Genomic DNA, 27859 nt, shown 5'->3' with positions numbered 1-27859 from the left:
ATCCATCAGGTATGTTTTCACTCTACTATCAATAGCTTCTAACTCTGCCATATGCCTGTTGAATTCTTCAACAGTGTATGCTCTTGCTAACGCAAACTATACTTCTTTGATTTGTTTTTGGCTCTTCCTGAAGTTTGTCTTTATGTTGTTCCACATATGGAACATACATGCACAATGAGGGACTTCTGGATAGACAATTGAAGTTGCTTTCCATATAGCATCATGCTTGTCTGATATAATGCACATTCCCTCTCTTTGTCCATAGGTTTCTCTGAACTGCACGAAGAACCATTCCCACGATGCATTATTTTCCGAATCAACAATTGCATATGCAAGGGGTAGAATTTGTCCTGTAAACCTAAAGAATATAGTAGTATAGTCATAGGTAGGTGCAGGTGTGTAGCAAAACAACTATATACTCTGTTGATATACTTGTATACCATACTGGTATCATATAATATTTGAAAATATTTTTTGTTTCTTTAACTGAATGTAATTGGATTGTACACAAAATATTAATTTAGCATTTCATATAGTAGTATAGTCATAGGTAGGTGCAGGTGTGTAGCAAAACAACTATATACTCTGTTGGTATACTTGTATACCATACTGGTATCATATAATATTTGAAAATATTTTTTGTTTCTTTAACTGAATGTAATTGGATTGTACACAAAATATAATTTAGGATTTCATATAGTAGTATAGTCATAGGTAGGTGCAGCTGTGTAGCAAAACAACTATATACTCTGTTGGTATACTTGTATACCATACTGGTATCATATAATATTTGAAAATATTTTTTGTTTCTTTAACTGAATGTAATTGGATTGTACACAAATATTAATTTAGTATTTCATATAGTAGTATAGTTATAGGTACGCGCATGTGTGTAGCAAAATAACTATATACTCTGTTGGTATACTTGTATATCATACTGGTATCATATAATATTTGAAAATGCTTTTTGTTTCTTTAACTGAATGTAATTGGATTGTACGCAAAATATTAATTTAGCATTTTTTATAGTAGTATATTTATAGGTACGTGCAGGTGTGTAGCAAAACAACTATATACTCTGTTGGTATACTTGTATACCATACTGGTATCATATAATATTTGAAAATATTTTTTGTTTCTTTAATTGAATGTAATTGGATTGTATTCTTACCCTCTGCGTCTTGCGTGGAAGCCGTGAGTATGGTCCCTCTATATGTTGACTTTAAAAAACTTCCATCAACTACAACTGTTGGCCTACAATAGACCCATCCTCTAATCGATGCATATATAGCTATGAATGCATACAAGAAGCTCCCATCTCCTTCAGTGTGTAGTCGTGTCACTGATCCTGGGTTAGCGTACTCTAACATATAAAGATATGTTGGCATTTTCTTGTATGATTCACTTGGTGATCGTCTCAATAATTGCATTGCTTTTTCTTTTGATCTCCATGCTTGCATGTAGCTTAAGTCCATACCATATGCTTTTTGGATGTCTCTCTGGATATCTGTTGGTGTATATATGATTTTCGGGTCAACAAGTTTATCTTGTACCACAGCTGTAACAAAAGCTGAGACAGCTTGCTTTTGTGAACAAAATCTCTTATCAGTTAAACAACTGTGGACAGAATTAAAATCCGTCACTTTGAAAAGATTTGATGCTCGCAGGCTTGATGCTTTAAGTCTCCAAGTGCATCTATCATCCACGCATTTAAGGATATACATGTTTATAATATAAATACAGTTATGTATAATGTTTTATTGATAAAAAACACACACAAAAATCCGTACAATTATATACTCACATGGTATACTCTGTTGGTATACTTATATATTGTATCAGTATCATATTTTGCTGATAAAAAATATAGACAAAGCAGCACAATTCTATACTCACATAGTATACTGATTTAGCATACATATATACTATATTGGTATTATGTTTTACTGATAATAACAAAGACAAACCAATACAGTTATATACTCGCATAGTATACTGATATAGCATACTTATATACTATACCAGTATCACTGATAAAAAACACAGACAAACCAATACAATTCCATACTCGCATAGTATACTGATTTAGCATACTTATATACTATATAGGTATCACATAGTTTTTTACTTGAAAACATGCAGACGGACCTTCTTGGGCATGATTTATGAACCCGATATTGACATTTTTCTCTAACGGCATACTGTTTCATAACGAGAGCCAGCAGGTTCTTGTCTTCATAAATTTGTTCTTTTTCAACATTTTGATGAAATTGATCAGTTATGATGTTTGCATCATCAAGTTCTAAAATGGCGTCATCTCCTTCTTGCACATCAAACGTAGTAATCATATCAGTGCTTTCAAATTGTGCAATTTCTGATGAAATTGGAGCAACATCGAAACTGGAGGTGCTTGCAGCTATAGTGTTTTTAGCAAACGACACACACAGGGGAAGTGTTGTCATCCCTACACTTGATTTTTTCAATTCCATGTAAACACTAACACTCATATCGCTGCAAATTGTAATTGGTGGATATCCTTGAGCAATAGCATACTGAATAACTATTATTTTACTGTCCTTTTGCAGTTGTTTTGCAATTTCTCTGAGAAGTTGTTCAAATTTCCAAGAGGTCTTTATTAGAATTGCATCAACATGAAAATTTATGAAATTATTATTATCATCCCATTCTCCACTATGCTGCAGCAGAATTGGAACATTTTCCATGATTCTGAAGTTATAATCACTTTTATGTCTAAAATTGAATCTCAACAATGCAAATTTCAATAGTGTTCGAAATCAACAGTGTTCGAAATTTCAACAGTATATAGCTGCAACAGATTTTTCGAAATCAAACTTCTAGATCTCCAGATTTCCAAACCTAGATTAGAATTTTCAGCTAAAATTCAGAAGTTTAGCTTCGAAATCAAAATCAAAACAACAGCGAAATCAAAATCTGAAAACAACAACAAAATCAAATTCCGAAAAGAAGATGCGAATCAACATCTTCGATCTGTTTTTTCACACTTAGTGATCTTCATATTAGGAAATGTCGGTGGAAATCTCAATTTTGTGCGCTGATTTTCTGAAATTTTGAGCAACTTTTGCGTTTTTATAGGTAGGGCATTAAGCGTGGGGTAATTATTTTGATATTCCCGTTTATTTATTAAATGGGTAGGAGATTATAATTATTTAGCGGGTAGAATTCTTTAATGGATAGGGCAGGGTAAATAGTTTCACTTTTATATGTACTCTTGTGTTTTCCCCTTTTACTTTTAACTATATATATATTTATATATAATAATAAGTGAAAGTCCCTTGGTACGACCAAGGGCACTTCCCTAAATGTGATCTCTAAGATTGGGGCATTATGGTAAAAATTGTCTTATAGACTTCCATGTGTCCAATTTTAAACACCGCATGTGTTTAGGTTTTGGCCTTTTTTTTTTTTTTTTCTATTTCCTTCAGATTTTCATTTGGGTTCTTCTTTGCCCTTTTGAGAGAACGCCTCACATCTCCTTTCCTTTTTTTTTTTGGTGAGTTTGCTGTTCTTCTTACCCTTTGCTTTGCAGCTTTGCGTATTATTTTCTGGCTGCCTTTCTTTTTTGTTTCAATCTAAATATATTTTGGGTTTTCTGAAGAGGAAAATTGTTTCTAATTAGTTGCATACCATGAACAAATCAAGAGGACCGAATTAAGAAATAATCTTGAGGCGTTGGATGTTGGTTCAGATAATCTGTTTCAGCAGCTATTATTTATTTTATGTTTCTCTTCACCGAATCATGAATGGATTTCTTTAATGACTTTTTGGTGGTTTTTCTTCATGTTCTCTGTACGGGTTCTGCTCATGCATGTAATTGATTGTTTGACAGCCTTTACAGGAGTACATACAATGTGTAGACAAGGTATTTATTTGGTGCCTTTTACCTTTTATATGTAGTTGATGATGTATTTTACATGTAGGTGATGATATTTTTGCGTGTTAAAATGATTTGTTATTATTTAATTGGTACCTTTAGTTGTAAAATTACAAGATTTTATCTAATACTAATATAACCTTCTTTAAGTTTACCTCTGTTTCTTCAGCCATTCATGTGTTTCAATCTATTTTTTTAAAAGATATTTGAACATCTTGAAATTGGGGTAATTTTTGGTTGGATTTCTGCGTGCATAACCGTAAGTTTGTCTGTTTTGCTCATGCATGTTTTATTTTTTCACAATCAATTAATTTTACTTTCATAGGGCCATGACGATTCTGCAACCAGATTGCCCTTTTAGAGTTTTGGTCTATGTGTTTACATATTTTCACTACTCATATTCAGTGAATTCTAATTCCTCAATACATGACATAATCGAACGTTTGTGATCCGTTTAGTTAGAATATAGTGATCACAACATTTTTATTTCACAGGCTTTTGAAGTGGAAGTCGCTCAAGATGGGGAAAAAGAGATACTACTACAACTGTAAGAGGTAATTTTGTGCACTGCTTGCTTAATCATAATACAAAATGATTGTGCTTTATATTTTATTTTATGTTATATAGATTAGCTACTTTAGGAATAAATTAAAATATTAAGATTACAAAATGTAGACTCTATTTTTAAAGGAATTTTATCAAATGCCTGAAAAACAGATGTCCAACAATGAAAGAAAGATAGACGAAGCCCCGATAGTCTCTTAGTCTATCTGTTTGTACCAGTTTCTAAGTTGTCAATATTATGATATGCTAAAACTAATTTTCAGGTATTAACTTCCCTCAAAAGAGTGACATTTCCACTCAGTATGAAGTTTGAAACATTGATAAGAAGCTACTTTTATTGGCAGTCACATATGTACTATCAGCTGTAATTTTTCACTTCGTAATGGTTACTTATTTTCTTGTGAGGTTAAATAGTCTTCCATCATTTTTGTTATTATTTCTTGTACTGCATTTTTGACTGATGAGAAGATTCTCTTTATAATACTTTTTGGCTTTTGCAGCTTGAAGATGTGAGATTATTTTTATCCAGAAATTTCATTGACATCACAGAGGTGAAGTGTATCCCTTTATTGAGGTTCCTTCATTGTGGAATTTGTACAACTTTGTGGTAAATGCTTCACATTATTAGTATGATAAATCTTTAAAATGTATATCTGTATCATAGTAAAGACTATTCTATTTGAAGGTTTTCTTGTCATACGCTTCTACTTATTGGAGAAATTTACCTAGGGTGAGCCTATTCCCGAGTTATATGCATTTACTTTGTAGCACCTTGTATCTGACTCTTAGTTAAATCATATGTGATGGTCTGCAAAGTCAACTATTGTAGTGGCTATAAGCAGCTTTCCATGATGATCTTATTGTAAGAGATTGAATTTCGGACTGTGTTTATGACATTTGATGCAAGTATGAGAAGATTTGTGCACCTCAAGTACAAGAGTTTTGCTTTAAAATACATTACTCACTTCAGGAAGGTCATCCTGACTTTTTGATACTCACGACGTCCCATTAGGCTCTCTGTATGCTCAAAAATATATATATTAAGAGGCTTGGTCCGAGTATATTGTTATTTCTGACTTCATCAGTTAAGATAAAATTTTGGGGGTGATAATTTTGTGATGGGCATGTCTGTAATTTACAGTTTGAAAGTTGATCTTAGTCATAAATATAATAGTAAGAAGAAAATATTTCTTTACAATCAACCCAAAAGAATGATTTTTCTTTGTGCTAGATTACCAAGTTATGTTTTCTTAGAATGGTGCAGTGGGCAACTTGAAATAGGGAGGAGAATGAGAGATTTAATTAGTGAATTGGTAACTCTATAGACTATAAACTATTCGATCACACACAAGTACAAAAATGTCTCAAAATTATATCATCTTGCTGCACTCAGAGTTACAACCTTGAATTTTGAAAATAGTGTTTTCACAAAAGAGCAATATGGTGATGAACTGCAGGCATGTATGAATTCATTCTATATCTTGGTAAACTGATTTCTCAGTCTGCTAGCCTGCTCCATATACAGTAGAACCTCTCTAAATCAATATTGTCGGGACCATGAAATATTATTATTTTTGTAGAGGTTATTAACTTAAAGAGGGTTTTCGAGATTCAATGAAGGTTAATTTTGGATACAAGTCGGATACATTAATTTCTTCGATGAAAGTAAATATAAGACGATTGATTTAACGTCAAACGAAAACAATTAATTACAAGCAAACAAAAATTCACTATCCATCAAGTCTTTCAAAGGATTTTGTTCTCGAAGCAATGTCATCTGGTATATTTGGCTCAAATTTATACTTTTATTGTTTATCTGCAGGATGAGTGCTTTGGAATGATGTAGCTCATCCAGCTGAGAGTGATGTATGTTTGCTTGGGTTGCTAAGGTGCACCTTTTCCAGTCTTTCTTCTTTGTTTCATTCTGTTGCATTTTTCTCTTTCAATATTTGATCTTTATGTTCTTCTTTATAGGTCCTTAGCAATTAATTTTTCACTATTGCAATAGAAGGGTAGTAAGATGGCCAAACATGCTCTCTTAAATAGGAACCGATTTTGTTTGGCGAGGATTGACAACTTCCACTTCTCATGATGCATGCTCCCACTGTTTGCCGATGCATAGTTGTAATAATGTTATATATTAATTCTCTTGGTTGCATAAGTTTGAGGTGGTTTACATCATTCTCCATATTACTTGAATCATGGCTGTTTTGTTTGACTATTTTAGAATGTTGACAGAAACTGAAGGTGCTTTAGATTAATCCCGTTTTCTCTAGGCTCCCATGGGCATCAGTTATATATAAGGGGTGATAATGGATACTATGTTTGTGTCTATATTAATGGATGCTGCCTTAGTTTTTAGCTCTCTCTTGCGTACTTCTGAATCATTTACTAAACTATGTGATAGCTCTTGTAATATCATTGCTGACAGATTTTATTACTTTTATGTTTATGTTAAAAGTTTTTTCATGAATCATTTTTGTGAGTATCCTAATAACAGCTTTGTCTTTGGCTTTGGTATTCAGTATCAGCATAGAACATATTCTCTCACTTATATAACCAGTTGTTTTATGTCATTGGATGAGATTTCTCACCTGTTAGTTAGCATAGAAATGCAATAAAGCGGATATCTGTCGTTGTTGCCTCCATCATAATCTTCCAAATATAAGTTCGACTCACCAATGCACTTGGAGCTATCATTGTAATCATAGGAACCTCCATTTATTCACAAGTGAGGTTCTTTTTCATTGTCCCATTACAACAAAATTTTGCTGCACTAAAGCAAAAATGTTGGAAGTGAAGAAGCAAATGGAGTTCTATTAGTATTAGGAATAGAGCAATCCTTGAAGGTACATCACTTCCTCATTTGGTTTGTCCTGCTTACTATTTGAAGAACCATCGAAGTTAATTTCTCAGATCATAGTTCCAATATATGTTTGGTGGTATCTTTCACATAGCTTCTAAATTTATCAATTTTCTTTTTGAAGACTTAAATTGAGGGATGTTTGAATAAGCGAGGAATTTTTTCTTTTGTGAAAATTGTGTCATGTTTTATTTTTGGAATGGATCGAGTGCAAGTTACTCATACAGATCATAGTAGCAGAGGTGTAACAAGTCTATCGTTAAGGTGAACCAGATATGCCATTGAGGCAACTTTAAAGTGTTATTGCTTAACCTATTGCTAGGGCTATTTTTCTAGAAGGTGAAGTATGGTGCTCATATTTGGTTGCTAAGTGCCTCTCCAATTGCAAAAATGGGTTGACCAACTCTTAAATATCCTGTCGGAAAAGGTATTATTTTTCTTCATGAAGCAAGAACTGCAAGTTTAGTAAAATAATGCTACAAACACGTTCATCCAAGATGTATGTGACAGTTATGATGTATATGACAGTTAGAAGTTGTGACGATACCCATTATTGCAGAAAAGTAATTTAGTGTTTTAATTCAGTAGGATGCTCTCTTATGCTTCCTTGACTCCTTGGCTCAAGCATTGTTTTTGTCTTCTTACTCTTTTTTCCTCCGAGTGCAGGTGGTTCCGCGTGGCTTCTTCCATGCATTTTCAGATGTGTTCGTCATTCGCATATCGCCGTAAGAATAGCTGATTGCAAACAAAGCCCAGTCATGAACTTGACTATGGTTGGACTTTAGTACTCGAGATCTAAGTATACTTTTGTACTCTCTTGCAAATAATATGGTACCAAAAAGTGCCCTACTGTGTCTATGTTGTACACAATGCTTTTTTTCTTGTGGTTATTTATTTCGATTTCTATAAGAAGCACTATTTCTACTAGCACCAGCATTGCACAATATTAGCATGAAAGAAATACTGGCCAAATATTTAGCATGTTGGGCCCGTGCATTGCACGGGCATCTCTATCTAGTATACTATTTAGAAGCGGAGTTGGGGTTTTCGTCGTCCTACTTCTAGATTACGATTAAGTCCCTTTTTAGCATAGAAACTAGGGGTATTTAGGTCTTTCTGTTTTTTTAATTACCTTGCCGACTTTGTGCTTTCTACAAACGGCGGTTTTTGACCTTTTCCTTCGCGCTCTCTTTCTCTCTCATCGATACGCGCCTCTTGGTCTCTTTGGTTTGGAAGCTGTGGGCTATTTTTCTAGGTCTGCAACTCCTGCGTTTTGACAATAATATTTGGAAGATGCTCTGCTCCGCTTGGGTTTGTCTTTCCGGCTTCTCTTTTCTGCTATCTTTCTGCTCGCTGGCTGACAAGTGAGTACTCCGCTCTTCGTCTTTTATCTCCTCCTTTAGATTTTTAATAAGAGAAAGCCCTTCAGTACGACGAAGGGCATTCCCGTCATTGCAGCGTAGGTAAAAAGCCTATCTTACAAGTCGTTGCTCATTTGTTGCAAATTGACGTGTCATTTGATAGTTCACACTGTTATGTGGACAGACCCATGTCATTCTTAAATTAGCTTTTGTGAATTTTGTAATCATGTTAGTCCTTTCTTATTTTCATTTTCATTATTCACTCTCTCTCTCTCGTTGTGCCTCTTCTTCAGCTATTCTCTGTTTTCTCTTTCTATGGTGGGTTCTTCTTCTTCTGTATTTCCTTTTTGTTTACTTTTATTAATGTTAATCTTTTGGTTTCTTTTTATTTTATGTTCCTCCCTGTTTCACCATTGTAGTAGCTCTTCTTCCTCTTTTCTTTTTGCCCTTTTTTTGGTTTTAAATGGGAGTGTTGATGTATTTGTGCTTGGCCGTGTGAGTGTTGTGTAGCGCATGTATATTTTTATTCCTCATTTTCTTAGAGTTTGTCCATTTTGTGTGGTGTGAGTTCTCTGTTTTCGGAGTTGGTTTTGTGTAATCTTTTCTTTGTTATTGCAATTTCTATATTTTTAATCGTATGTACATGCATGTTGGTTCCCTATTCTTTTTTAATAATGTCTTGCTAGATTTTTTACATGCATGTCAGTAATTGTTCCTGATTTATACATGAATCATATTAATTTGAAGATTTTTTTCGTTATTATTGATTACTAATTTGGAGTGGACTCTTGATGATATGTTTGCAAGAGGTGAATTGGACTTTAATTTTCTGTTAGGTTTCTTTGCTCATGATTATGTGTCGCTTTCGCGATGGAATGAAAATTACTTTTCATTTGGTATAGTTTCTCGCATCCTTTATTAACCTGTGAAGTAATCCCTGTTAGACAGGAGAGTCCATGAAGATATGCTGTTGCTCAAATATAGGAGTGGCAAACGGGCGGGTCAAGTCGGATATGGTTCGTGTCGAAAACAGGTAATGAAAAAGCGGATTAATTATCCGACCCGACCCATATTTAATACGGATAAAAAACGGGTTAACTTACGGATAATATGGGTAACTCATATTAACTGACTTCTTGTATATGATCACTTTTGAGAGAATTCTTAGTTTCCCTACCTTGAGGAACCCCCAATTTGAGGCTTTACAAATGTAAAAGTTAGACACATTGGTTATTCATTGGTTATCCATTTTCTAAATGGATAATATGGTTCTTATCCATATTTGACCCGTTTTTAAAAAGTTCATTATCCAACCCATTTTTTAGTGGATAATATGGGTGGTTAATTGTTTTTTTTAAACCATTTTGCCACCCCACCCCTACTCAAATATCATTCTGAATCAAGAATTTAGAAGGCTTCAACACTGATACCTTTAATCTCATGGTTGCAGGGATTTAAATTATATTTGGTTTAGTTACTGGTATCCATTAATGTTCTGTGTCCATATATAATTTAAAATGATGTTAAAACCGTTGGATAGCTACTAAAACAAATGTAAATTTGATTTAATACAAAAAGCTGTACATGATAAACATACACATACACACGCACATATATAGTTGAAGAAAAAGGTTGCTCTTTTATCCAAAAATGTGTCTCTATTTTAAATTGTCAAAATTAACAAATTAAATTTTGTTGTCGTATAGTTAGATGGCTACACTTGACATGACAACAAAGAAGCTTAATATCGATGTAGTTGATTAAATGATGAGATTCTTCTGAACGTTTGATAGTTATGGTTCTGTGTATCGATACTAAATTGAGTTCAGGATGAGTATTACAAATACAATGGCGGATAACTCATTGTATCAATCGGTGTTTTCAGAACCTAAAGCTGCAATACAACATGAACTGTGGCAAAGCATTAAAGTTGAATTATTCAGCCAATGACAAAGTCAGGAACAGAAGAAGATGGTGGCTTGCTCAAGCTCAAATTCAGGAGCTCAGATGTGTACTTCTATGACATTTAAAACTAAAGACAGTGCAACATTTACATTGGGCGTTATAGTTTGAAAATTTAAGGGTTTCTTTTACCAGCACACGTGATGAAAAACTTAGTTTCATGAATTCAAGGTATGAAAATGAACTTGTGAATTAATTATGACAGTTGTTAACAGAAGATTATCGTACTAAATCTGTTAATAGTAGCCAATTTTGAATGAATTACATATATTCAGATACTGTTTCCTCATGATGTGAGAATCTCTCACTGCCTGGATTAAAAAGATGTGAAATCAGTGCTTGAAATTTGAAAATCTTCTATGGTTTAGAATAGTGTCGATTGAAGCTAATCTTTTGAACATTAGTCCATATTGTTGTTACTTAACTCAGTGGCAGAGCCAAAAATGCTATCATGAGATTAGAAAAATGGTAGAATGCAACAATTACCACTTGCCAAGGGGAATCAACAATATTTAAATAGACAAAACACTCCTTTTCACATACCATAATTTTTCAACAAAGGGGATTTAGTTGATTCCTTTCCCAATAAATAGCTCTGCCACTGCCTTTACTGGTAGTATCTTTCCAAGTCCACTTGTGTCTTGGTGATTTCGAAACGCACTCTTTTTTGTATAAGTAGACCTGAGGGCTCAAAGGAGAACGGGTTTACTAGGAAAACGCAGCACCCCTATAGGTTACAACAGACTTTTTCTCTTTTCCTTTTGTTCTCCCACCCCAGATTTTAGACGTGTTTGAATATTTCTGTTTTTGAACTTCTTTAATTTACTGAAATTTAGTTGTTAGAGTATTGAGATAAAATGCTTGATACTCCCAAATGATTTGTGAAAGCCTACCTGTGTGCATTTCTTTTTAGGCAGTTTGAAAGTTTTTTTTTGGTTGAAAGAAATCTGGTCTTATAAAATGAAAAATGGGTAATAGCTTATTAGCTTAAGTTTACGGAGCTCTTATACCCACTTAACTAGCCTTACCAAAACTCATTTGAATATGATGTTACCAAAGCTGGGCTAGCCAACAGAAGACGGTTTTATTTCAGTTAGTTTCTTCCTTTTTCGCTCGCCTTGTGGGTCTTTTGTGTCGAAGTAATTAATCTCCATGTGAAATTATATATAACTTGATCTCCATTCGCTTTGCTATATCATCTCTGCAAATTTCTTGGGCTAGCAGAAGGTCTCCGAATAATACTCTTCTTCTGCTATTTCTTTACACAAATTTCTTACTATCAAAAGCTTATGGATTTTTTTACTTTGATCAGTATTTACCTTTTAAGTTTTTCCTTAGTTCTTATTGGCGAAAAATTGAAATTCCATGTCGTAGCGCTTTATATTTTGCTGTCACGTATCTATCATATACTGTAAGTTTTATCTTTTGCTTGCTTCAAAATTTTTGTGGAAAATAATATATGACCAATGATAGCACCTGCTAAAAAAGTTTGGCAGGTATTTAGTATTACTGTATTCTGTCTTTTATACATATTTGTTTCCATCTGATAAAAAAGAGTGATCATTTTAATGTAGGTTGGCAAGCTATTTGGAGTGCTGACATGATAACAATACCAAACACGCTATAGCTGAAAAAAACGCACTTCTGTTGCAATGCCGCATCAAAAAAGAGAGGCAACAACTAATCGTCTTATTGCAAATACAAATTGGGTCAATCCTGTCGAGTCAACATCTGCAACTCAGGGTAACGTTATTACTGGAGACTCTTGTTCTACTTCAAAAACAGGTTAGACTATCAAGTTTATTATTTGCTTTTTCCTTATATATGTGCCTTGTGTGTGAGTGAGTACACGCAGTGATTACATGATATCCAATGATCCATGTTTACAAACTATCTACCATTTGTCACTGAGCGTGAACTTTTTAAGCCAACAGATGTGCTTTGCAAGAGGAAAAATGCGGTTCATCCAATTCCTATTTTTGAAAAGGGTAAAACGTGCACACAGTGATTACATGATCTCCGTGTTTACAAAATATCTACCATTGTAGTTGTCACTGAGTGTGAGCTTTTTAAGCCAACAGACATAGATTTGGTAGTGTTAGGTACTATCGTTTGGCATGGCTTTTCTAAGATTTTAACTAAAGCAGTTCACTACTGTGCTAGGAGGTGTCAAGCATATCATGCTTCTTGATTCTCCATCATACGCTCTGTTGAATCAAAATTTGTTATTTTAAATTTTTTACTACAAAGATCTCTATAAGCTCATATAATTAAAGGTAAATCCTTATGCCAGAGTTAAAATATGCATCTTCAAATGTATTCAGCTAGACACGAGTTCTTTGGCTTCAAGTTGGATCAACTGATCATTAGTTTGTATATAAAGCATATGTATAATCTGACTTTGCTATTATCTCAGTATCAAGGTATATATTTTGTTTGCATCATCATTCCTGCTCATTCAAAATTTTCATATTTATGGGTACATTTAACCTTGATCTTTTGGTTAACTGCAGTTTCATTTCGTCCCGAGGCACATTCTTATTTCCTATCATGCACCAGAGATGATATGAAGCAATTGATACTATGCTTGAGGACAAATGATGTTTGATATGTTGTTGTAATTTCAGCATGTTCGTGGAACATTTAGGGAATGCTTTGTGATATCAATGTGAATGAAATCTGCAGAATGTAAATTTAGAAATGTATGAAGTATTTTAAGAGGGTTACTGATTCATTTTCGAAGGCCATATAGATGCCCATGTTTGCACGCACTTATTACATGTTAAGTAAATGGTTGGTCGTGGATACATTAGAAGTAGTTGCCCTGGTAAATAAAGGAAAAATGACATTAGGCACCCGTGCATAGCACGGGCACGCCCATCTAGTAATATTATAAGTAAAATCATGTATTTTTGCTTGATCGCACCTAACTTTTCCTCTATTCCTTTTGTTATTTTCTTTCATTAATGATATGTGATCGCGCCTAACTATGCCTTATAAAAAGGATTAAGCGGTTGTTGCAAATATAATTCGGTTTACAAGTCCGAATTCGAATCCACAAAGAACTAAAACTTAGCTACAATTGTTCAATATCGCTAAGAAACATAAGTCCAAACAATTTTCTAATAATAAAGATTATAATGTTTATTTTTATCTAATTAACTAACAAATACTACAAAGCAGTAAAACTATGAATTAACAAGGATAAGGATTGGAGACAAGATTAAAAGTCTAGAGTTATTATTTTTCCTATTGTCGGAATCCTTTCTGCTGCATTTTCTATAAATTCGCCTAAGTATTCTCTACCGATCATGAGCGCTTTGACTGTCGTAACTCTCTCCCGAGTAACTACCACAATTTACTAGATATATTCTCCCGAATTACGCTAGCTGGCATTAAGTACGGCTCACTCGGATCGCACCCAATGTTTCGTTATCCCTAATCCCACCTTTAAACCCTTTGTATTGATCCCTCATATACGTTAAGAGTGATGTTGTTCAACTACCTAAATATGTACTCTCTTCCGAGTAATACATACTAAATAGGCACAGTCGATTGAGAGCCCTTCAACCAACCACAATAATAACGTAGTTGCACAAATAGGGAAAAAGCTACAGCAAATTTATATTAACATAACAATAAAATCATCCTCCAATAGGTTCCATCAAAACCCTAGATAACAAATTAGCTATTCATAATAGTATGCAAAACTACAATACTAGAATTCATAACCAATAATGGAAATGGGAAGAAGGAAGTGGAAAACTCGTAGAAGAATTCTCCGCCTTGCCCTAGTGTTTTCTTGTCTCCTTAGGTCAAATCTCGGCCTCCACAGCAGCTCCGTGCTCTCCCTAGGTATAAAGTGTGTCAAAAGTATGTTCCCCTCCTCAAAATAGCGTTTTTACATGTATTTATACCAAGTAGGGTTGGGCCCAGATGAAACACCTTTTCTTGCGCGAAATAGGACTCTGGCTCTATAAAATTTGTACAGGCGCGCCACACGCTGCGACACATAATGTGGTGCACTTGTAGGGAAGTTCAGAGAGCTATTTTCTGACGACTGTTGGAAAATTGCACAGATGCGGAGTGTAAATTTCCCAGAGTGAAATTATTTCATCCTCTTTTGACATCCAGACTTGGTACACGACCTCCGACCACGATCCCGCCTTAATGCATTGGGCTTCACTCAGACTTCAAAGCTCCAGATTGATCGATTTAGCTCCAAATTAACTTTTGACTCGGGATCACTTCCTGCAAGGCATAAAACACGTACTAAGTGTAATTCACTATCGTTTGAGCTTAAGAACACATAAAAATGCAGTAATTGGAATGTAATACTATGGCTAAAATACAGGTTTCTAGCCTCACATCAACATCTCACACTTAAACCGTTGCTCGTCCTCGAGCAATCAAACTACATTTTATATAGACACGACCTTTTTAAACAATGCTCCTAACTTATCACACCAAGAATTTTTAAAATAGACTAAGCACAAAAGCGTAACATCTTCACCTCAAAATTTGACTCACAAGTACCACACATTATTCACAACTCACCCACTTACTCTAACATATAGTTCACTGACATTACCTTTCCTTCATGAATCAAGTGCCCTCATACAACAAAAGAGAGTAGTTCCACACAATAAAATTTAAGAACAATTAGGAACTCAAGATAGAAAGAGTTCACTCACTCTCAGAAACGACATTCATATGCCACAAAAGATGCACCATAGTCTTGCCCGTAGTGTACTACTCTACTAATGGAGCTCATTCAGTCTAGAATCAAGCAGAACTTTATTTGGTTGTAATGTAGGCTGAGGGATGGGTACGATACATTTAGATATAAGAGTGACTACACCTCCCTAAGCACTTTAATACATACATTTTAACATTTAAAACCCCACTTATATCAAACCAAAACTCCACCTTCACATTAATGTATATTACCCCATACTTCTTTAAGCACAATTACATAAGAATCACCACTTATCAAGGAATATTTTTTTTGCAAAAATACAACTATTTTTTCTTTCTTTTCTTTTTCTTTTCCAATTCAAGTGGCTCTTACTTTTTCAAAACAGTGCGCCTTTCTCCTTATCTCATTAGTTCCACTCAAAAGCCAAACCAATCACCCCACACTTTAACTTTTACAAAGTTCATAATTATTCAAGTGCTTATGAGAGGTTAAAAGGTTCAAATAGATGGTTAATTCAAATAAATAGGTAAGGCTTGTAATGTGGTTGCCAAAGAAACAAGATTATAGGCTTAAAGGGTTTAACTACGATACATAACAATTAGGCGAGTAAAATATACATATCTGGTTCAACAAAGAAATGCCTATATCACTTCCAAGACTGAACAAAACTACTATTTCACTATACATACACACGGGGCAAGTTCTAGGCATCAAATGCAATGCACAAAATAACATAAAACCTTACACACACATGGCATATAACTCACTCAGGATTAGACTCATCAAGATACTCTAGTCAAAGCAGTTAAGCAAAGTTAAGATCATACAATTTAAGGTACTTTTACAAGAGTAAAAAATTGAGCCTAAGCGTCACAACCAAAGTACTAACTATTCTCAAGGCATAACAAAGTTAAGAGATATCGCTGCAATTCAATTCATCTCACACTAGCTCCTACTCCTAAAAAATTACACCCGGTTCAAACAAAACTCTTGGAAAAGAATCGCGGCACAAAGAAAAACCAAGGAGGAATTACTACACTACCTACCAAGAAAATCTTTTTTTTTCTTTAGACTTAAATCCCTCAAAAAAATTGTTTAGGATATCCATCGTCGGGAAAAGTCTAATCGTTAAAAAAATATCATTATTCAATTAAACCAATACAGCTAAAATAGCATAGAAAGTCACCCATACAATCTCCTCACCCCACACTTAAAATTGTGCATTGTCCCCAATGCACATCATATCTATAAGAGGGTAAAAAAACTCCCTGGTAGGCCAAAAGCCGAAGCACTAGCAACTCATAGGATACTCAGACTTCTCTCAGGCTTGGTCCTTTGTGTGGGTACCTCACACTTAGTTCCAACCATCTGGTTTGCTGTTGCATCCTTCCAATAGATTTGCTTTCCATGCTCCTAGAAATCAGAAATCGACACTACAAAAATAATACAATTAAAAAAAATAAAAAAGCAGTAAAGCTGGATGCCTCCCAACGAGAGCTTGATTTAACGTCGTGGCACGACGCAAATCACTTTCTTGCCTCCACTTTGAACTTATGAATTGGACCCCAAGTTTTGATTCTGCTTTATGATCATGCTCCTGGTGTGGTGGAACGAATCTGACTGGCCCAATAAAACAATGTAGTATTCTGCACTTCTTGGCCTTTAGATGAGATATGTATTCCCGACTTTCTGGCACAAAGAATTCCAGAATGTAGGCATCTTGTTCCTTACTCCTTGACTCCTCAAGTGGATCAGACGAATCTATTTCCATATCATCATCCAAATGCAATGTGAAAAAATGCTTTGAGTGTGGACCAATGCACTCAACTACATACACATTGGGATTGTCAACATCCTCAACACTAATGACATTAGAGTCAACTAAATATGTATCCTCAATATCCTTGGTTGACTCTAGTATATCTTCTACGACATCGGCATCCTCAAAATCTAGTTTGATTAATTGTTGGTGTTCTATTCTGGCCTTTTCCTCTAGCTCATCCCAGTATTTTTTTAAATCCTCCAGTATAATGGCAATTTCTGCAGCCAATTCATGCTCATATTGGCTACTATCCACAATATCAACTAGTTGCGCTTTACAAGGTTCAATTAAGTTATTTGCTTGAGCCTCAAAGTTGTGAATAATTGTCTCTTGCCTTTGTATCTGCCATGGTTTCTCATCATATTGTTCCACATGGCACTTTAACATATCCATGGTCAGCTTTAACATATCTTCGATTTTCTTCAGGTCAGCTTCCCACGGTTCTTTGATCCTATTAAATTCACCAAAAAAGTAGAACCATTATAGTAAGAGGTTGGGGGAAGATAAGAAATATAATCACAACCATGAAAGTGACCACCTTGACCACCACACATATCACACACATTCCACACATAATATTGAGTTGGTGCACATAACTCGCTCTCGAGAATATTTTGATAATTTTGCCAAGGGTGGTTTATATGCATAATGTAACGACCCGACTGGTTGTTTTACTTTTTAGAACCCCATTCCCTTAAATAAAACTTTTCGCGCTTGCTTAAACTAATTTACGACATGCGAGGATCGTTGGTTCGGGATTTGGAAGAGTTTGGATTGAATAGGCTCATTTGATTCCTTAAGATTTTCTTAAAAGGCTTAGTTTGACTTTGGTCAACATTTTTAGCAAACGGATCCGGATTTGTATTTTGACGGTCCCGAAGGGTCCGTAGGAAAATATGGGACCTGAACGTATGCCCGGAATCGACTTCCGAGGTTCCTAGCCCGAGTAATAAATTTTTATTAAATATTGTTAAACTGAAATTCTAAGGATTTAAAGAAACTAAATAATGATTGATCACGTTGGTATCGAGCTCATATGTTGGTTTCGGAGCCCAGTACAGGTCCAATATAACATTTAAGACTTGCCCGCAAAATTTGGTGTCAATCCGAGTAGTATAAGTACGTTTCGGCACATTAGAAGTGAATTTAAGAACTTGAAGTTCATAAGTTTGAATCAATTGATTTTAGGGGGTGATTCTTAGATTTAATGTTGTTTCGGGCATTCCGAAGGTTCGAGCGAGTCCGTTTCATGATTTCAAATTTCTCGGTATGTTCGGGCGAGGCCCGGGAGCCCTGAGCGTCAATCGGACAAGGCTCGAGTGAAGTTGGAAAATTTGGGAAGAGCTGAAGCTTCAGGTTACTGTCATAACCGCACCTGCGGTTGGTCAGTCGCAGGTGTGAGACCGCAGAAGCGGTCCACCTCTCACAGATGTGGCCAGGCCCAAAGCCGCAGAACGGTTGTCTTTTCACAGAAGCGGAGCCGCAAATACGACTTGCATCTCGCAGATGCGGCCCAGCGGCCCAGTGGTGATTCCGCAGATGCGGCGCACACAGGTGCGGCCCAGAACCGTAGGTGTGGAAATTACTGAAGCAGTGAGCTTCATGTAATACGTGCTCCAACTATTTTTGCCCATTATGCACTCGTGTATTGGGCGATTTTGGAGCTCTTGAGAGGAGATTTCCACCTAGCATCTTGAGGTAAGCTCATCCCCCTTATTTCTAAGTTTAATACTTGAGTTTTGGGTAGATTAACACTTAAAGATTAGGAAAAATCAAGGGATTAGGGCAAAACCTAGAGTTTTGATAAAACTTAGATTTTACCACAAAATTGATTATGAAATAAAGTACAGATCATATATTATTGATCCTTGGGTTATAAAGAAAAACTTTCTTCGAAAAATATCAGAATTTGGGCATATGGGCCCGGGGTTGGATTTTAGAAAACTTGTGTTTAAGGTTGGACAATTGCTTAAATAGGTAGAATGCGATCTTGTGAGCTTGTATTGACTAGTTCCTACCTCATTTAACTAGTTTTGGATCGTTCGGCTCCAAATTGAGGGTTTGGGCTCGTTCTTGGTATTGGAAGTACATTTTGGAGCGAGGTAAGTCTCCTTTCTAACCTTGTAAGAGGGAATTGTCCCCATAGGTGGAATAATTGAATAATTTGCTACTAAATGCGGGGGCTACGTATGCACTAGGTGATGAAGGTCCGTGCGTAGCTACTATTATGCTAAGTCCGGGTAGTCTAGGACCCAAAAGTATGCTCTATGTGATATTCTTGTAACTTTATGTTAATTTGGATTGTGTAAATCATGTTGATTATGGTAAATGAGACTAGTAAGAGGAACAATATCTTTCTTGGCCTTTTAACGAGAAGTTGATATTTCTGTGAGTAATTGCTTCATAGATATACATTGCGTCGTTCGATCCTCAGCAATGCACAATTTACTTTTATGTTGGATCGGGCCGTACGACCTCGACTTACTTGCGCATGCTTTTACTCAGTATTTTTCTGTGGACTGAACTTTGTTATATGCCTTGAAATGTAAATGGCCAACTGTGATATTATCTAGGAAAAAACCTGCTATTTTTTGCTATAAACTGTTAATTATTTATACTATCCATGCTTAGTATAAATTCTTTCTCATATTATTTGACCCTAATAAGTATCTTTTTTTTAACAATCCACTAGGCATAGCCTAGGTCTAGTTTTTTTATATATTGAAAAATCAAAAAACAAATGAAATATTTGAGCTTTTGATTGTCTTGCTTTGTATTCCCTCTTAACTCGCTGTCCTTGCTGCATTATAGTTGTGTATATTGCTGTTATTGCTTCCTCAAATCCACATGTGTAAAATCCCTGCTCTTCCATGAGCAAGACTGTACCACGATCCTTTTGTGGCTGTTCCCCATGTTTTGAAACAACTTCCAATTTATCCGCCGCTTCCAAAACCAACATGCCTTCTCTAAATCACTGGGGCCTCTCGATGCTGTCATGCTTGTGCTCACTACTGACTTCACTACCTGGGATTGAGTACATGGTGCTAATACCACCCAAGGAATTTTAGTCAGTTGGTGAGGCATGATTACAATAATGAACCACATGTAGCCATTTTCTGAATTTGCACCATTGTGAGTCATGGATAAGTATTGCATAATCTTTGTATATGTCCAGTCCCATGCTTCTCTATATCTCCTGTACGTGTACCAATAGCAGTACCTCCTTGTTGTCCAAAAATTTGCCACAACATGATTTTCCAGTTCTGTACAACAGCATTGCATCGTGTTGATCCTGCCTTTTTGTACTCTATTTTCTGGCATGTTCCATGTGTTAGTATGTGTAATTCTTTCCCACTCCTCATCTTTGTGTATCCTTCTTGTTGCATATGCTACCGTAGACCTTTTCCTGCATATGAAGATATTCCCACAATTCCTTGAAAGTCTCTGCATCGTCAATGAAAATCTGGGCAACATTTGATGTTTGTCAATTGTGAAACTTCTCTTCTGTGATTTCCACCTATAGCTAAGTGTTATTTCTGTGCCAAGCCACTCCTGGAATAATGAATATATACTCTGCATTGTCATTCTACTCCATCTCATCTCTTTTGGCCTCTTTTTTGCTTTTGAAAACCTTGTACTTGACTTTCTGAACCTGTAGGCAGACTGGTATGCCTCATACCCAGTGTATTGCTCCTTTACTCATGCCTGATTCTCTGTATGTGTTGCTGTGTTACCCAAGCTTATATCCTTCATCCAATAGTTTTCACACGTCCCATTTGTTTCCAGATTTGGACATTTTACTCTCCTGCAGTTTGTGTTGTATCTGGGCAACAATGTGATTCTCCTCCCTTCTATGCTTATGCCTACCTTCGATTTCCTTCCAGTGGAATGAGTACATAGTACTAATACCACCAGCTGGAAGTTCCTCAAATAATAGGGCATAGAGACAGTAACTATTCCTGCAAAAAAGAAAACGATGTTAGTATAAAAATTCATCAACATACTCTCTTCCCTAAGGATTTGAGTATGTTGATATATCAAATATGCTCTAGTTCTCCTTCTCTCCATTGGCCTCCTTTTCCTCAAGTTCTTTCCACCCTTACTCGAATGTATGGACATTGCATCTTATCCTCGTTCACTAATCTTCTACCTTGTGAATCTAGTTGCCAAAAATCATGACATTCAATATTTCCTTCTTCAAGAGCATAATTGGCAAGGTGATCTGACAATCTATTTCCCTCCCTAAATATATGAGTGATTTTAAAGTCAATTCCCTCTTTCAACTGCATAATTTCCTCCACTTGATCGGCTATGCACCATGGTGGTTTTCATATTCCTTCAACTATGTTCTTTGGAAACATTGAATCTGTTTCCAACCAAATAAACTATTGTTGTACAACCTACAATATCTCAAAGCTTCCACAATTGCAATTGCTTCTACTTCTGTGTTTGTCCCTTAAGCTATTTCCCTTCCAAGAGCATAAATAATCTCCCCTCCTTCATCTCTCAGACTGAAACCAATTGCACTTCTCCCCGGATTTTCTTTAGATGCTCCATCTGAATTTACTTTGATCCAGCTCTCCATTGGATGTTCCCATATCACCTTTTGGTATTTCAGCCTTGGTGTGTAATTCTCCATCATGGTTATCAAGTCCTGCCACCTGTAAGGAACCTGTAGGCCAGGTTTCCTTGTTTGAACAAGGCATTGGAGATCAGTTGAAACCTGATATATAACTCTGCTTACTGATACTTGATCCCCATATTTTAAATCATTTCTTCTTTTCCACAGTTCCCATATAATGCAAGAAGGCAATGCTTACATAATTGGCTTCAATCTAGGTATAACCTGTGCAGTCCAGCACTTAGTTATAGCTTGATGCAGTGTCAAGCCCTCTACAACAATGCTTGCTCTAGATAAAAAATACTTCCATACCACAACTGCAACATTACATGGATTCTTGATGAGGTTCTACACAACACCAACATTTGGAAGGCATAAAATATCCCAACCTACGCATAAAATCATCCAAAGGCAACTTAGCTTTCCACACCTTCCACATAAAGAATGCAATTTTGAATGGTATCCCCTTCACCCATATCATTTTATAAGCTACTCTAGGCTCATCTCTCCTCCTAATATATTACCAAGAAGATCTTATAGTAAAATATCCTCTAGGATCAAACATCCAATATGGTATGTCAATGTCAGCTTCCACGACTGGAGGTCTGATCCTTTCGATAATGTGAGTAGCATACTCTTCAGGTAAAATTTCCATCAGCTTTTCCATATTCCATCCACCATCAGCCAGCACATCATATACATTGTGTGTATTCTCATATACTCCAAACTCAGGAGGGACAAGAAAGTATAATGCTCCCAGGCCTGTCCAATTGTCGAACCAAAAAAGAGAGGATCCCATTTTTGGATGCCACTTAATCTGTTGTTCAATTGCATCTCTGCACTCTAACATCTTCCTCCAAACATGTGAACCTCTCCTCCATGGAACAATTAATGTATTGAATTTTTTACAATACTTCTGGCACGTGAATGAGCTCTAAAGGCTTGGTTTTGTACGAAAATTCCACCACAGCTTGTAGAAGAGTGCTTTTGATACATCATGTAAAGACCTGAAGCCTATTCCTCCTTTTTCATAAGGCATACATAAGGTATTCCATGATGCCCAATGTCTACTGCTTCCTCCAATAGAACTGCTCCAAAAGAATTGAGCAAAATGTTTATGAAGCTTGTTTATTACATAACCTAGAGGATTCACAGCTGATAACAAATGTATTGGCATGCTCTGCAGTACATGAGCAATTAGTATTGCCCTTACTCCTATTGACAATAGTTTTTCCTTCCATGACTGTAGCTTGTCAAGTACTTTGGTAATAAGTCCTCCATAATAATCCATCCTCCTTCTTGAATAGAATATAGGGCAGCCTAGATATGTGAAAGGGAAGTTCTGCCTCCCTATGCCTGTAATCCTCTCCACCTTGCTAACCACATCCATACTAGTAGAATAATGCATGTACACAACTGATTTACCTTTGTTTACCTTCTATCCAGATGCTACTTCATATGAATTTAATATCTCCATCACTAGCTGTAGTGAAGTAGCATCAGAGGACGAAAACATAATTGTATCATCTGCATACGCCAAGTGGTTTATTTTTGGACTCCACTTTGGCATGCCAAATCCACAAAAATACAGGTTCAAGTGCAAAGCATTCAGACCCCTCGATAATGCCTCTGTTGCCAATATAAACAATTTAGGTGAGAGTGGATCACCTTGTTTAACCCCTCTTGATGACTTGAAAAGACCATGGGATTGTCTATTTACAAGCACATAATACCAGTTATTCCCTACAATATCAAACACCAAGCCAATGAACCTCTCACTAAACCCTAGCTTCCTGAACATTTTGGTAAGAAACAACCATGATAGCCTATCATAGGCTTTCATCATATCTAGCTTAATCACTACATTTGGTCCAACTTTTGTTCTTATCCTGATATCTGTTATTATCTCTTGAGTCAGTAACACATTTTCCACAATACTTCTTCCTTTCACAAAGCCAGCTTGTTCCTTAGAAATCATATTAGGAAGTAATTCAACCAATCTCTCATGAATCACCCTTGAGAATATTTTGTTGACAAAGTTACTTAGGCTGATAGGCCTCATATCTGAAAAGCTGAATATTTCCTTCTTTTTTGGTAGGAGTACCAAATTTGTATGAGTCACACACTTTGATAATTGCCTTCCACAAAAAAAAACCTTAACCATCTGAACAATATCTTCCCCAATTATGTCCCAGCATGAATGATAAAAGGCTCTTATAAATCCATCTAGACCACCTACAGAATCTCCATTAAGGCCAAAGACTGCTGCCTTGATTTCTACTGTAGTTGGCATGCTATTTAATTTTTCATTCTGCTCCTCATTTACCAGACAGGGCACCTGATCAATAATACCAAAGGCATTTGGAACCACAATTTCAGTAAATTGATCCTTGTAAAAGTTGATAGCTTCTTCTGCTATTTGATCCTCCTCCTCTAATGAATTGCCCATACTATTTTGGATTCTACTAATTTTTAATCTTTTCCTTCTACCATTTACCTGAGCATGGAAGAACTTAGTGTTCCTATCACCATGCTTAAACCAAAGCATACCAGATTTTTGCTTCCAAAAGGCTTCTTCAATTGCAAGATATCTGATGAGCTGAGCCTGGACCAAGTGTAACGTTTCCCTTTTCTGTTGAGTTGGCCTTGCTTCAAATTGTCTCTCATGTACCAGAAACACTTCTTCCAAGATTGCAATCCTTTGAAATGTATCCCCATATGTAGATTTACTCCAACTAGACAAAGCCTTCTTCAGTTTCTTCAGTTTATGATTGAACAGAATGAATGGATCTGCACTAAAATCTGCCTGCCAATTAGCTTTCACTACTGATTTAAACGTCTCATGCTTCACCCAAAAATTAAGGAACCTAAAAGGTTTCTTAATTAGAGGAGTTTAAATATCACACTTTATAAGCATAGGACAATGATCAGATCCTATCTTGGATAGATGTGTGATTTCTACACCTGGGAACCTCTGCTGAAACTCTAAGTTTGCAAGACATCTATCTAACCTCTTGAAAATACAATCTTCCTCTGCCCTGCCATTCCACCATGTAAAAATACTACCTTTAAAACCAAGATATGAAAGGTTACATGTTGTAATGCAATGTCTGAAGTCATCAACTTCGTTTATAGACACTGGTAAACCTCCAAACTTTTCTTCTTCATCCCATATTATATTTAAATCACCCCCACCAACCATGGAATTGTCATGTCACTAGCCATAGCATACAGAGAATCCCATAGTTCTATTCTTTCTATAGCATCACACTTTGCATAAACTACTATGAGCATAAGTGTCACATGAGTTTCTGTATGAAACAACCTCAAAGTCAATTATTGCACCATATTATATACTATCTCCACATCATACACTTCATCAATAAATGCCCAAATCTTGTTGGAGACATTCACCACTACTGTAGCTAAGCCGATCCTCCTTCTGTAGCCTTCCATTTTTCTTGACTGTTGCATTGGTTCTAGAATGCCTATAAATTCAAAGTGTTGTCTTCTATGCATTGTAATAAGCCTTTCAAAGGCTTGCATCGTATTTACTGACCTTACATTCCTTATGATTGCCTTCATTACTGAGCACTTGATTTATTTAATGTTCTTCTAGTTTGAACTCCATTTGATGGCAGACTGGATGTATCCTTTGGTGCCTTCTTTTTCCCTTTAGCTGTTGATTTTACCTTCTCCAAATGTCTGGGAGAAAGGTCTCCTTGCCTGGCCACATTTCGAAAATTCTGAGCAATGGATTCATCATCATAATCAACACTTGTAGTTTCTCTATGCTCCTCTCCTCCTTGATCAGATGCAGATGGAGATAGAGTTTAGTCTCGAAAGGTAGAATAGTAGCCTTATACAAATTGGAAGGCAGAATGGTAACCTTATACAAAAATAAAGTAACAAATGATAGTAGAGTTTTCTTAGCTGATGGCAGATTACGGCATTGTGATTACTGGGAGCATTGTGACTACGGAGCATTTCTTGTGTGTACTGATAGCAAATGTTGGCAAGTGCAACGGTTCGGAGAGTTGTATTCTTGAACAATGTTTGTTCTATGGGCGTACAATATATTTAATGATTTTGCAATTCTAGTGCCTATATCCAAAGAAAAATCGTGTGTTTTGCTAGGGGAAAGTTAGTTCGTATCTCTGCTGGCTTTGCTTGACTCACTCGGCTTTGATCTGGTGATACCGTCTGTATTATTGGGGTAGCGTTGCTAGACAAAGCAGTTTAAATAATACACATGCATGATTTTGTAAAAATATAACATAAGTGTATAATAAAAATAATTTTTAGATGAACCGATGACTGTGACGTAGATCGGGACATTGTAATCTCTCTTGCTACGGAATTTTGAGGGTCCCCTCAAAATTCTGCCTAGTTTGATGGGTTGATATTTCTGACTGTTGTTCGTGCGACGATCGCCTTTCTCTATACTCATTGAGTTCTTAATATCATTACCTGTTAGAAAATTGACAGAAAATAATTAGTGAGTACATGCATGTGCAGAATCAGTCGAGCTATGATTGAGAAAATACTGCAACAACCCTTTAGTAAAAAAAAAATTCTATGGGGGTCAATCGGCATGGAGGACCAAGGAGGAGCAAAATCCTCATAAAAATAGCTCACTGCAACCCCCTCAAATCTCCAAAACATCTCGACCTCTCTGAGACATTGTTGGAGGAAACTTGGATGGAAAGAACAATTTGACACCAAATTTTGTAGAATATAAATTACTCGAAGCTTACAATAGATTTGACAAAGATAGCACCAAGGTTTGAATTGGAGGGTGATGGATGGATGATCTGCAAGTACACAAAAAACAAAGCCATGCCCAGTTCAATTGCATATACAGGGTATAGAAGTAGAAGACTGGAAGGTGAAGAGCTTATATTGAATGAAAAAAGATGAACTACTCTGTACAAACACAACTATGTGGTGGCCGTATGAATAAACTCCACATATGCACCGATACCCTAACATGCGCCTCAATATGCAGCTAATACTAAAATGACTATAATGCCCTGAATTTAGATTTTAATGCCAATTAAGCAGCTAGGTCGAAACCACTGGCTCTTCAATAACATAGTATTACCATACTTCTTTATCAAGCCAATCTTTCTTGCCAGAAGCAGATTAAAAAAAGTTAAAGAATAGTGTCTTGCCTCACAAAGAGGAATACCGGCAGAGTTATGACAAAATATTTCATTCCTGCACAAGTCGCTCGTAAGTTTTATCTTCTTGCAGTATAAGGCCAAACCAAGTGTTAGATATCTTAATTTTAAATCATGTTATACTCCCTCAAAGAGTAATCCTGTCAGCAAAGACAAATATGAAGTATGAGAAGAAAGACTATAACACTGCATAAATACATGAAACACACATATATATAACCACAACATACTTGATATTGGATTCTGGAAATAGGAAACCCTTTTGGCAGATTTTTCCTTTCGCAATAGTTTTTACTGTATCCATGTGAAAGTGTAAATAAACTACTAACTCTTCAGCTAAAGTACACTTCTCTTTTGGAAGCAACCTTGCTAAGAATACAAAATATACTGGATTAGGGTCTAGGAATATAGACGTTCTATGAGCAAAACATATTACATGGGCCCTGCATATACCATGTACAAAATCAACTCAATAAACAAATCACAAGTTTAAACGGTCTAAATGGAAAGAGGGACTTATGCATTCATACTATACACAAAAGTGTTTGCTCTTATGCTTGTCCATTTTTTTCAACTTGTCCATCTTCTCTACTTCAATTACTTTATTTGCAGCCTGCTATGTATGTGTTCTACATTGCTCTTTCAGGTAGACACGCTCTTTCACTCCCATATTTGATGCTAAATAAAATGATAAATTTTATAGGTGAATAGTTAAAGGAATTTTCGACCATTTTAGTAGTTACCTCTTGCATAAGTAGAAAGAATATAAGGTCCTATCTAGAAACAATATATTTTGTTCAAACATATAGTTTTCCTCAAGCTCAAGAGTTAATCGAGCAAATTGCATTTCCTTTTGGCATAAATATATGCC

General features: G+C 35.9%; 1 long non-coding RNA gene across 17 annotated transcripts; it reads left to right on the top strand.

Moving 5' to 3' along the window:
• Window positions 1–3447: 3447 nt before the first annotated feature.
• LOC104223544 (uncharacterized) lies at window positions 3448–13410 on the top strand. Of its 17 annotated transcripts, none has more exons than XR_011406734.1 (8): window positions 3448–3532; window positions 4408–4467; window positions 4741–4882; window positions 4978–5028; window positions 6300–9734; window positions 10587–10834; window positions 12238–12448; window positions 13177–13410. It is a non-coding gene; the product is annotated as an uncharacterized lncRNA (long non-coding RNA). The 17 variants fall into 17 exon arrangements; XR_710122.2 differs by lacking the exon at window positions 4741–4882 and adding an exon at window positions 3869–3901 and having other exon boundaries at window positions 3461–3532; XR_710129.2 differs by lacking the exons at window positions 3448–3532; window positions 4741–4882 and adding an exon at window positions 3539–3901 and having other exon boundaries at window positions 6300–6366; window positions 8007–9734.
• The last annotated feature ends 14449 nt before the right edge of the window (window positions 13411–27859 follow it).

Source organism: Nicotiana sylvestris, chromosome 4 (assembly GCF_000393655.2).
Source record: "Nicotiana sylvestris chromosome 4, ASM39365v2, whole genome shotgun sequence".
In the NCBI taxonomy this organism is placed as follows: Eukaryota; Viridiplantae; Streptophyta; class Magnoliopsida; order Solanales; family Solanaceae; genus Nicotiana; species Nicotiana sylvestris.
The sequence above is the reverse complement of the archived record's forward strand: the minus strand, read 5'-3'. Positions and strand labels throughout refer to the sequence as shown.